The sequence below is a fragment of the Sorex araneus genome, chromosome 3, assembly GCF_027595985.1.
Source record: "Sorex araneus isolate mSorAra2 chromosome 3, mSorAra2.pri, whole genome shotgun sequence".
Taxonomy (NCBI): domain Eukaryota; kingdom Metazoa; phylum Chordata; class Mammalia; order Eulipotyphla; family Soricidae; genus Sorex; species Sorex araneus.
The window spans coordinates 27,901,599-27,914,291 of NC_073304.1; positions in this window are offsets into that span (position 1 = coordinate 27,901,599).

Consider the following 12,693-nt stretch of genomic DNA (forward strand, 5'->3'; position numbering starts at 1 on the left):
TATTCGAGCAGGCACCAGTAACGTCTCTATTTCTCTCAGCCCTGAGATTTTAGCAGCCTCTCCTTACTCGTATTTCCCAATGATTGGAAGCTCTTTCAGGGTCAGGGAAATGAGACCTATCGTTATTGTTTTTGACATATCGAATGCACCACGGGTTGCTTGCCAGGCTCTGCCCATGCGGGCAGGATACTCTTCGTAGCTTGCCGGGCTCTCTGAGAGATATGTATATATCTATTACTGTATTTGGGATATGAATATACCACGGGGAGCTTGCCAGGCTCTCCCGTGTAGGCAATAAACTCTCGGTAGCTTGTCAGTTTCTCCAAGAGGGAAAACTAGGCTATTAGATGTCACTTCCGGGAGCTTGGTTTTAGTCTCTGGATGTTGGCCATTAATGGGATTATACAGCGCAGGGGGCGTTTCTGGGTGTGACTGCCTAGCTACTGGAAAATGGGGAATCTGGGTGGAAGAGGCCCAGTCCCGATCTGATCCGAGCAGCCTTGGAGATCTCAGCCCTGGGTCCTGCACACCTGGGTTCCTCTGCCGGTTCCTTCATGCATGAGGCTCATCCCAACATGTGGAGAGGAGACTTGAGCATGGCTGTGGCTCAAGGAGGTCTACCGAGGCTCTCCTCCAGGCGAGAAGGAAACGCAACCCGCCCCCACTGAGGGGCGCCAGTGAAGACAGCCAGGTCAGGGGCAAGACACTCTGCATCACTCTCTTCTGGGAGCTTGGTTTTATAGTCTCTGGATGTTGGCCGTTGGGATTACACAGCACTGGGGGCAGTCTCTGGGTGTGACTGCCTAGCTACTGGAAAATAGGGAATATGGGTGGAAGAGGCCCAGTCCTTATCCGAGCAGCCTTGGAGATCTTGGCCCCGGGTCCCACACACCTGGATTCCTCTGCCCAATCCTTCATGCGTGAGGCTCGTCACGCATAAATATAATATTTATATTTAATATAAGTGTATAATATATAGCTCATATATTGTAATATAAATATAATTATACTATGTGATATATTATAATATAATATAAATTTTCTTATTTGTATGATAAGCCTCTCTCCTTTCTGGGGTTAAATATGATTCATGTAGAAATCATAGCACTTTTTAAATCGCTTGGTTGAGCATTTGTATCGCTCACTAGAAGAAAGACATACGATAACTTGGAAATTTAAAAACAATTTGTATGTGTAATTGGAGCGATAGCACAGCAGTAGGGCGTTCACCTTTCACGCGGCCAACCCGTGTTGGATTCCTCGGTAGGAGAGCCCAGCAAGCTACCGAGAGTATCGAGAGTATCGAGCCCACACGGCAGAGCCTGGCAAGCTGCCCGTGGCGTATTCGATATGCTAAAAACAGTGACAAATAAGTTTCACAATGAGAGACGTTACTGATGCCCACTCGAACAAATCAATGAGCAATGGGATGACAGTGACAGTCATTTACTAAATATAACACTTATATTTAGTAAATATAAATCAGTCACCCCCCGTGTATATCCTATGTATACATTTTTAGATGAATTTCAGGGGTGAAATTCATTAAAATATACACTAGTGAAGGGACGGGTGTTGGAAAATTGTATGACTGCAACCCAATAAGAAACAACTTTGTGGGGCTGGAGCGATAGCACAGCGGGTAGGGCGTTTGCCTTGCACGCGTCCGACCCGGGTTCGATCCCCGGCATCCCATATGGTCCCCCAAACACTGCCAGGAGTAATTCCTGAGTGCAAAGCCAGGAGTAACCCCTGAGCATCGCTGGGTGTGACCCAAAAAGCAAAAAAAAAAAAAAAAAAAGAAAGAAACAACTTTGTAACTGTATCTCATGGTGATTCAATTAAAAAATAAATTAATTAACAAAATTTAACTGTTATCCTGCAGCTATTTCCTAGAACCTGTTTCCTATCTCCCAAGCTGTGATCTAAACAATATGAAAGTTGTTATTTTGTTTGTTTTTGGGGGGGGCACATCTGGCAATGCTCAGGGATTACTCCTGACTTTGTACTCAGGAATTACTACTGGTAGTGCTCAGGGGATATATATATATATATATATATATATATATATATATATATGATGCCTGGGATCGAACCCAGGTCAACCGTGGGCAAGGTAAATTCCCTACCTTCTATACTCTCAATCCTCAAAATTTGTCATTTTTTGGAAGTTTCGGCAGATTTCTGGAAATTTTCTTTATCCCTCGAAGAATTAATTTCCTTTTATTTTTGTTTTTATTTTTGAGCTACATTCGGCTATGCTCAGCATTTACTCCCAGCTCTGCACTCACGATCATTCCTGCTGAGCTCAGGATGCCAGTGATCAAACCTGGGTTGGCCCCATATAAGGCAAATACCCTACCCACTGTACCACCACTCCTTTCCCAGAATTTTTTTTTTTTTTTGCTTTTTGGGTCACACCCAGCAATGCTCAGGGGTTACTCCTGGCTCTGCACTCAGGAATTGCTCCTGGCAGTGCTTGGGGACCATATGGGATGCCGGGGATCGAACCCGGGTCGGCCGCGTGCAAGGCAAACGCCCTACCCGCTGTGCTATCGCTCCGGCTCCCCAGAATTATTTTTTAATCAACAAATTTTATTTGCATAATATGATTTACAACAATTTTAATTTTTTATGATTATAATGCTACTATACCACACCTGTCACTGTCCCTAGGTTCCTTCTCCCCAAAACACCTATTGGCAGCCTTTGTTCTGTTGGTTATTGCAGAATTTGTTCTAATTGGTCATTGTCTAGTGCCTTGCTTTGTTTTCCATACTGCACATTTGAGTGAGATGATCCAGCATTCATCTTCCTTTTTCTGACTCACTTTACTTAATATGACATTCTCCAGTTCAATCCAGGCTGTTCTAAAATATAAGATTTTGGGGCCGGAGCAAAAATACAGTGGGTAAGGTGTTTAGCTTGCACAAGACTGACCGGGTTCAAGCCCCGTTATCCCACATGGTCCCCTGATCACTTCCAGGAGTGATTCCTGAGTGCAGAGTCAGGAGTATGGCCTGAGCATCACTGGGTACAGCCCCAAACTGAAAAACAAACAAACAAATAAATAGATATATAAGGGCTGGAGAGCTAGTACGGAAGTTAAAGCAGTTGTCTTACATGGGTCTATTCTGTTTCTCCAGTTTGATTCCCCAGCACTATATATGCTCCCCTCAGCACTTCCAAATGGATCTCTGAGCACAAAGCCATGAGTAAGCCCTGAGCACAATTGGGTATGCCCCTCCAAAAAGAAGTAAGTTAGGGGCCGGAGCGATAGCACAGCGGGTAGGGCGTTTGCCTTGCAGGTGGCTGACCCGGGTTCGATCCCCGGCATCCCATATGGTCCCCAGGCACCGCCAGGAAGTAATTCCTGAGTGTAAAGCCAGTAGTAACCCCTGAGCATCGCTGGGTTGTGACCCAAAAAGAAAAAAAAAAAGAAGTAAGTTAGAAAATTAAATTAAAGTGATCTTACAGCCCAGTGAGATAGCTCATAGATCTGGAGTATATGCTTTTCATGTAGGAGTTCAGGGTTCCTTTCTCCCTCCCTCCCTCCTTCCTTCCTTCCTTCCCTCCTTCCCTCCTTCCTCCCTTCCTCCCTCCCTTCCTCCCTTCCTCCCTTCCTCCCTTCCTTCCTCCCTCCCTTCCTTCCTTCCTTCCTTCCTTCCTTCCTTCCTTCCTTCCTTCCCTCCTTCCTTCCTTCCTTCCTTCCTTCCTTCCTTCCCTCCTTCCTTCCTTCCTTCCCTCCTTCCTTCCTTCCTTCCCTCCTTCCTTCCTTCCTTCCTTCCTTCCTTCCTTCCCTCCTTCCTTCCTTCCTTCCTTCCTTCCTTCCTTTCTTCCTTCCTTCCTTCATTCCCTCCCTCCTTCCATCCTTCCTTCCTTCCTTCCTTCCTTCCTTCCTTCCTTCCTTCCTTCCTTCCTTCCTTCCCTCCCTCCTTCCCTCCTCCCTTCCTCCCTTCCTCCCTTCCTCCCTTCCTTCTTTTCCTTTCTTTTTTTGGGGGGTGGGGGTTCACACCCAGAGGTGCTGCTCAGGACTTACTCCTACTTCTGCATTCAGGGATATCTCCTGGTGGAGGACCATATGGGATGCTGTGGATCAAACCCAGGTTGACTGAGTACAAGGCAAGCATCCTACCCACTGTACTATTACTCCAGTCCCACCCTTTCTTTCCTTTCCCTTGTTACTGCCAATTGTCCTGATAACCAGTGCTTACACACTGTTGATTGCAGAATGTTAGTGATTACACACCTTAGTTGTGGCACCAGCGATCACACCATGGCAAATGCCACCTGGATCCTATTCAACATGTAGGACAGTGCCAAGGTTTAAACTTGGAACCTCGTACCTTAAGGTAGGCAATCTGCTTCTGAGCCACAAACTGGGTCCCAGATTTCTCTTCACGCTCCCATTGCCAGCAGGTAGTCCTTTTTTCTAGCTACCCTTTAACAGGCTGTTGAAGTGCTGAGCTCTTCTTTTAAGTGCTCCCTCTTACGGCCCAAGGCTTAACCACATTTACTCCTCCATGGGCTCCCTGGGCTTCCCTGTGAAATTATCACTAGGGAGATTGTTCTGGTTTTGTTTTCAGGCCACACTGAGCGTAGTGCTCAAGTGTTGCTCCTGGTGCAGTGCTTGGTGGTCACTTCCAGTAGAGATCAGGGGTGTAAACAGAGCCTCTGGCATAGGAAGCATGTATTCTAGCCCTTGAGGAGATCTCCCAGCTCCTGTTTTATTTGTGGGGTGAGGGGAGTAACATCCAGCAGGGCTTAAGGCTTACTTCTGTGATCTGTGCTCAGAGATCACCCCTGGTGGTGATAGGGCACCATATGTGGTGCTGGGGATTGAATTGGATTAACTGAGCTCAAGGCAAGTGCCTTACTCTCTGTGCTGTCTCCCCTGTCCACCTCCTGCTTTTCCTTCTTTTTCATTAACATCTAGCGTGCCTTTTATTTTCTTGTCAGTTAAATACTGCAATTTTTAAATGTATATTTACTGCAGTTCATTCAACATCTTTTTGACAATTGGGGAGAAAGGCTGTGGTGCTCAGGGCTGTCTGTTCTCATTTCCATATTTGGGGTTTTCTGGAAATGCAGTGGCAGAAATCAAATCCCTGTGCCCAGCATGCAAAGCATGTGCAGTAACCTTATGCAGTATCTCCACGATGCTATGCAATATCTTCATATTTGACTACCAAACCTTTTATCAAGTGAGACAGACTCTGGGAAATGGATGTCTCATTCTGAATTCCAAACTCTTATTTATTTTTAAAATTAAAAATAATTTTTATTTTTATTAAAAATATTATGATTTACAAAGTTGTTCATTATACAGTTGTTTCAGACACTTATTTTTTTCGTTTTTTTTTTCTTTTTGGGTCACACTCGGCGATGCACAGGGGTCACTCCTGGTTCATGCACTCAGGAATTTCTCCTGGCAGTACTCGGGGGACCAGATGGGATGCTGGGAATTGAACCCGGGTCGGCTGCATGCACGGCAAATGCCCTACCCACTGTGCTATTGCTCCAGCCCCGTTTTAGACATTTTAGTGTTTCAACACCGCCAGTGTATCTTAACCTATGTAAATAAGGAAAATAAAATCCTTTTAATACAATATAATAGCATGCTCATTCTCATTTATATAAATAATTTTCATCTCTGGAATCTAAAGTATATTGAATCAAATTTTATTTCATATTTTGATCTCATTATGTTAATATGCCTCATCTGTCATTAATAAAACTTTTATAGAAATTCTGTGTCAATATATTTTGGAGTTTACATAAAATAGGTAAGGCCTACTTACGTAAATTTTCCCCCTTACACTTTATATAAACACTGTGGTTTGTAGAGTTCCAAACTGGTATTTTATTTGTCATTACTCTGGAATTAAGGTCCTACGTCAGTTCATTGATTGAACAATGGTCTCATCAACAATTGCACAATGGACATTTCTCTCAACCGAGAGGAGGTTCTATGTAGGACACTCTTTTGGTAGTGAATGTCAGCTGCACTCACTGTTTTGGGATGTCAATTCTAAACTTCCAAGACTGAACACATGGCTGGTACTGAGATTGATCAGGTAAATTAATACAATTGTGAGGAGTCAAGGCCCACCCCCTAGGCTGGTGTGGCAGTCTGCAGAAAAGAGGAAGTAATTATTCACTGGGAAAGCTTTTTCTTTTTTTTCTTTTTGGGTCACACCCGGCAATGCACAGGGGTCACTTCTGGCTTTACTCCTGGCAGTGTTTGGGGGACGATATGGGATGCTGGGAATTGAACCTGGGTCAGCTGTATGCGAGGCAAATGCTCTACGTGCTGTACTATAGATTCAGCCCTCAAGGGAAGGTATTTTATTTTTTATTTTTATTTTTTATTTTTTTTGCTTTTTGGGTCACACCTGGCGATGCACAGGGGTTACTCCTGGCTCTGCACTCAGAAATTACTCCTGGCGGTGCTCAGGGGACCATATGGGATGCTGGGATTTGAACCCGGGTCCGCCGCGTGCAAGGCAAACGCCCTACCCGCTGTGCTATCGCTCCAGCCCCCAAGGGAAGGTATTTTAGAAGTATCTGATTTACCTTCAAAGGAGTTTATTAGTCTGCAGATCTAAATAACAATTATTTCTGCCTTTGTAATAATAATCAAGGGGAAATTTTAATTATTTATTTATTTTTTTAATTTTATCACCATGTGAAAAGTTAGAAAGTTCTCAGGTCTATGTCTCAGTTATACAATATTCAAACACCATCCCTTCACCAGTGCCCATATTCCACCACCAAAATCCCCAGTATACCCCCCGCCCCCACCCCCACCCCCAACTGTATAACTGATGAATTTCACTTCATTTTCTCTTTACCTTGATTATGTTCCATATTTCAACACAAAACTCACTATTGTTGTGGGAGTTATACCCCCAAACAAGATAGCCCTACTAAGGAAGCATTTGATAATTAGTTTTCCATTAAAAGATTGTATGTTTTCAGGTTTTAGAAAAGGTCGAGAGGCCGCGTTAGTGGCCGCGCGGTTCGGATGTGTCCCAGTCCCGAATCCCGGAGCCGTGTTAGTTGCTGCTCAGTGTTGCCAGGGCTCCATCTGGAGAAGGTGTGCTGGCTGCACCTCCTCCGTCTGGCTCCCCGGTGTTGCTGGCCCCAATTCGGGTCCGGAGCATTTTCCGGGCCGCATTGCTCACCAGAATGCCTGGCCGCTTCTCTGTTGAATGTGGCAAGATGGCACCGAGGGTGGGTCGAGGCTGAAGGGGAAATTTTTTAAAACAGCCTGAATCCCTGTTAAATATAGCAATGGCCATGTTTTTAGTTGGGATGAGGGGTGGTTTGAGCCACACCTGGTAGAGCCTTAGGACCATTCCCTAAAAGTGTTTGAGACCACAGAATGAGGCTGGAGAGATAATAATTTGTGTAGGATGCTTGCTTTGCTCACAGCAAACCCGGGTGGGTTTGATTCCCGGCATCCCATATGGTCCCCCAGCACCATCAGGAGTAATTCCTAAGTGAAGAGCCAGAAGTAACTCCTGAGCGTTGCCAGCTCTGTCCCCCACCAACCTTCCCCCAAAAAACAACAAAAACCCACTTGTAGCTCTGGGAATTTAACTAGATCAGTCACATTCAAAGTAAGCTCCTTAACTCCTATACTCTGTAGTGTCTCTCCTGCCCCATCATCTTTGTTTATTCTCTCAAGTCATGGTATGATCCACATGGGCTTTTCACAGAAAGTAGGTCTTAATCAATGACTCTGCTTGTACCAATTTTAATTTAAGAGTTGTGGTTTGGGCTCATGTCTAAGAGGGGTTGGAATTAGGCCACACCTGACGATGCTCAGGGGTTACTCTTGGCTCCGCACTCTTTCTTTTTTTTATAATAAGAATTTTATTTTATTGAATCACCATGTGGAAAATTACAATGCTTTCAGGCTTAAGTCTTAGTCATACAATGCTGAAACAACCATCCCTTCACCAGTGCCCATATCCCACCACCCCCCCAAAAAAAAACCCACAGTACACCTCCCATCCCGCCCACCCCTGCACCTCCCCACCCCACCTTGTAACTGATAAATTTCACTTTACTTTCTATTTAGTTTGGTTATATTCAATATTTCAACACAAACCTCACCATTATTGTTAGGAGCACCCCACTAGAGTCAGACCTGTTGTGAAGAGAAATGAGGTTGTGTGGCCACAGCAGCGGCCGCGCGCGGTTTTGGATTTCTGTACTTTAACAACAAAGTCCAGCTAGATTTCTTCCGGATATTGGATCATTGCAAGCTTGTAAACCCCATCTGTGGTCGTCATAATATGGCGTCCCCACGCCCTTCATCCCCAGGAAGGGAGAGGCGAGAGAGAGAAATACCTTTACCCTCCTGGGCGGGCATGGGGTCGAGGCTTAGTTCTCAGGCTGGGCTCCGCACTCTTGATGGTGCTCAGGAGATCATATAGGATGTCAGGGATCAAGCCAAGGTCAGCCACGTGCAAGGTAAGCACCCAACCTGCTATATTATCGACCCTTGAGATTAATTTTTTGTCCTAATTTTTTGTTCAGTAACTCAAGCACTATTCTTCCTCTAGATAAAAGACTATGCTTCCTGTTTGGAATTGCTTTTGCAGATTTGTCAAAAACTGGTTGGGTCTGTCAGCTATCTGACTTCTGGATATCTAGCCTCAAAACAAAAAAATAATTCAAAGAAATATATGTTCACCTATCTGTTGCAGCTCTTAGTACAATAATCAGGATATGAAAGTAAGTCAAATGTCCAATAACAGGTCACTGTCACTGTCACTGTCATCCCGTTGCTCATCTATTTGCTCAAGTGGGCACCAGTAACGTCTCCATTTTGAGACTTGTTACTGTTTTTGGCATATCGAGTACGCTACGGGTAGCTTGCCAGGCTCTGCTATGCTGGTGGGATACTCTCGGTGGCTTGCTGGGCTCTCCGAGAGGGCAGAGGAATAGAACCCGGGTCGGCTGCGTGCAAGGCAAATGGCCTGCCACTGTGCTATTGCTCCGGGCTAATAAAAGGTAAACTGGATAAAGAAGTTGTTTATATACACAATAGAATACTACGGAGCCACTAGGAAACATAAGGTCACACAGCTCACAGCAATTTGAATGGAATTGGAGGGTGTCATGTTAAGGAAAATAAGTAGAGGCAGAAGGACAAACACAGGATGATCTCATTCATCTGTGATATATAGAGAAACAAATAAAGGGCATGGAAAATATCATCATCATCATCATCATCATCATCATCATCATCATCATCATCATCATCATTATCCCACTGATCGTCGAATTTCTTGAGCGGTCTCAGTAACATTTCCATTCGTCCGAGCCCTGAGATTTTAGAAGCCTCTCTCTACTGGTCCTTCCAAGGATGCTGTACTGGAGGTTCTTTCAGGGAGCTTGCTTTTAAGTCTCTGGATGCTGGCCGTTGACAGGATTACACGGCGCCTCAGGCAGTCCCTGGCTGTGACTGACTAGCTACTGGGAGATGGGAAATCTGGGCGGAGGAGCCCCAGTCCCTATCCAAGCAGCCTTGGAGGTCTCACCCCTAGGTCTCACACACCTGGGTTCCTCTGCCGGTTCCTTCATGTGTGAGGCTCGTCCAAACGTGTAGAAAGGGGCCTTGAGAATGGCTGTGGCTAGGCTCTGGAGGTCTTTGGCCACCGGGAGCTCTGCTCGGGGTGGGGAGGGAAACTGGAGCCCATCCCCTCTGAGTAGGCCCAGGGGAAGACAGCCAGGCGCGCAGGCCTTTGTGCTCGGTGCCTTACTGATTTTTGTTTTCATGGTGAACTATATCATATGAATGAAGAATGCATCAGAGATCTATGGAATGGGAATGTAACCTTGTGGTAGAGCACATGACTCAGATGTACGAGGTCCTGTGTTCCATTCCAGGCAGCAAAAGAAAATAAACAAAAACAGACATTTTTGAAGAAGAGAAGATTGAAGCACAGTGAGGGTACTCAGGGCTTCCTCCTGGCTCTGTGCTCAGGAGTCACCCCAATATTGTGCTCTGTAGTCCCCATGTAACGCAGAGAATCAAATAAATCAGATGCAAAGCAAGCACCTTAATCCCTGTGCTATTTCTCCAGATCAACTACATACATTGTTTTATTCCCCTCTCCACATTTTTCATTAAAGCACTGTGACTTACAAAGTTATTCATAGTTGAGGTTTAGAGATAAAATATTGTAGCACCGATCCCACCACCAGTGTCAACTTCCCTCCACCAATGTTTCCCCGTATTCCCATATTCCCCTCCCATATTCCTCGGCTACATATATTATTTAAAACAAAACTATCAAGGGTGACCATCTGTAGGCCAAGACTTAGATATTGCCAACACTCAAAAGCCACCATTTGTCCCGATCATAAAGGTGGTTTACTCTCTGAGCTCACCACTAAGTAGCTTGACTCTCACTGTTTGATGACATGGCTCATAATATGACAAACAAATGACCATGTTGAAAAGAGAAAATGGTACAGTAGGGAGAAGTCAAATAGAATATAAGAATTATGAGACTAAAATCTAGGTGAAGGAAGGATCTAGAGTAAATACAGCAATGTTTATTTTAACAGAGGGGAAGGGTTTTATCTGGGAACTTAAGCTTGATTTATCTTAAAGAAACAAGACTGAGTTTAGAAACTGATTGACAGGAAAAGTATAAATCTACTTTAAAAAGTTACATAAAAAAAGCTACAGTTTCAATGTAAGAATGAATTGTAAGTAAAACATACTCACCCAAAAGACTATAAATGAAACTGTCTTACAAGAAGAAAATGCAGTAATAGGGACATTGAACTCATAGTTTGGTCTGTTCAGGGCATGTAGCCCAAATAAACATCTACAGCTGGTTTGAAAAAGATCCATTGTGGGGGTGGTGGGCGAGAACAATAGCACTGTGGATAGGGTGCTTGCCTCGCATGCTGCTGATCAGGGTTTGATTCCAGGCATCCCATATGGTCCCCTGAGCGTAATTCCTGTAACCCCTCAGCACCAAAATAAACAAACAAACAAAAAACAAAAAGGAGCAATGCCTCAGCATCAAACAAAACAAAACAAAAAGATCCAGTGAATGAGTCTGGGGGCTCAGGTAATCAGGTAAGGTAGTTGTCTTGTATTAAGCCAACCCGGCTTTTAATCCCTGGCATCACATATGGTCCCCTGAGCCCTCTAGGAGTGATTCCTGAGTGCAGAGCCAGGAGTAAGCTCTGAGAATTTCTCAGAGGAAAGTGCGACCTTCCTCCAAAAAAAGATAGTACAGGAAGTCTGGTCCCTCCCTTACATGCAGCCAACTCAGGTTTGATCTGGCAGCTCACATGGTCCCCTTGAGCAGTACAAGCCCCAGGCATGCCTGTTGTGGCCTACCTCCTATATCTATGTCAATATCTGTGTCTGTATCTATATCTCTATATCTCTATAGTACACTGGGCTATAGAGATAATAGCGTAGGAGGTTTGGCACTTGTTTTACATGCGGCTGCCGTGGACACAACTCTGATTTGCATCCTGGGACCACATATGCTTTTCTAAGCACTGCCAGGGGTCACTCCTGAGCTCATAGCCCGAAATAGTCCCTGAACACTGCAGGATGTGTCCCAAAGCTTGCAAAGGGCTGACTGTGTGCTCTGCATGTGAAAGACCAAGGTTCATTCTGGGGAACGGTTAGTTCCCCTGAGCATCAGTAGGATGACTTCCTAGCACAGAACTGGGAGTAGCCTCCCGTACAGTCATGTGGGATAAAAACAAAATCTGGGGGGTTCAAGAGATAGCACAGTGGGTTTGTCTCTTTCTTTGCATACACTGACCCAGGTTTAATCCCTGATACTACACAAGTTCCCACACATGGTTCTCCAGACACTTTCAGGAGTGATTCCTGAGCATCAGAGTAAGCCCTGAAATCAGCCAGGTAAGGTCTACTCCTTGTCCTCCCCGATCCCCTCTAAAAGCAAACAAATAAACACAAACTGAAAGAAGCACTAAATGTTATTTTTAAGAATATAGTAATATTGGGCTGGAGCGATAGCACAGCGGGTAGGGCGTTTGCCTTGCACGTGGCCGACCCGGGTTCGATTTCCAGCATCCCATATGGTCTCCTGTGCACTGCCAGGGGTAATTCCTGAGTGCAGAGCGAGGAATAATCCCTGTGCATCGCCGGGTGTGACCCAAAAAGCCAAAAATAATATTAATATCCTCATATTTTATTTTATCTTATTTGGTCACACCCAGCGATGTTCAGGGGTTACTCCTGGCTCTGCACTCAAGAATCACTTTGGCGGGCTTGAGGGGCTATATGGTTTGGGGATCTAACCCCAGTTGGCCACATGCAAGTCAAACATCCTACCCACTATACTATCTTTCCAGTCCCATAATATCTTCCTTATAATTTGTAGTGTAAACTAATTGAAAAAATGATAGTTATAGTCTTAGAAACAAATATTTTTTCCTTTTTGCCACACCCATTGATACTCAGGGGTTACTTTTAGATCTACACTTAAGTATTACTCCTGGAAGTGCTCAGAGGACCATATGGGATGCCAGGAATGGGATGGGTGGATCACATGTATGGCAAGTATCCTAACTCCCCTACTATTGCTCCAATTCAGGAACAAAACCTTTTTTTTTTCTTTTTTTTTTAGGTCATACCCAGCAATGCTCAAGGATTACTCCTGGTTCTGTACT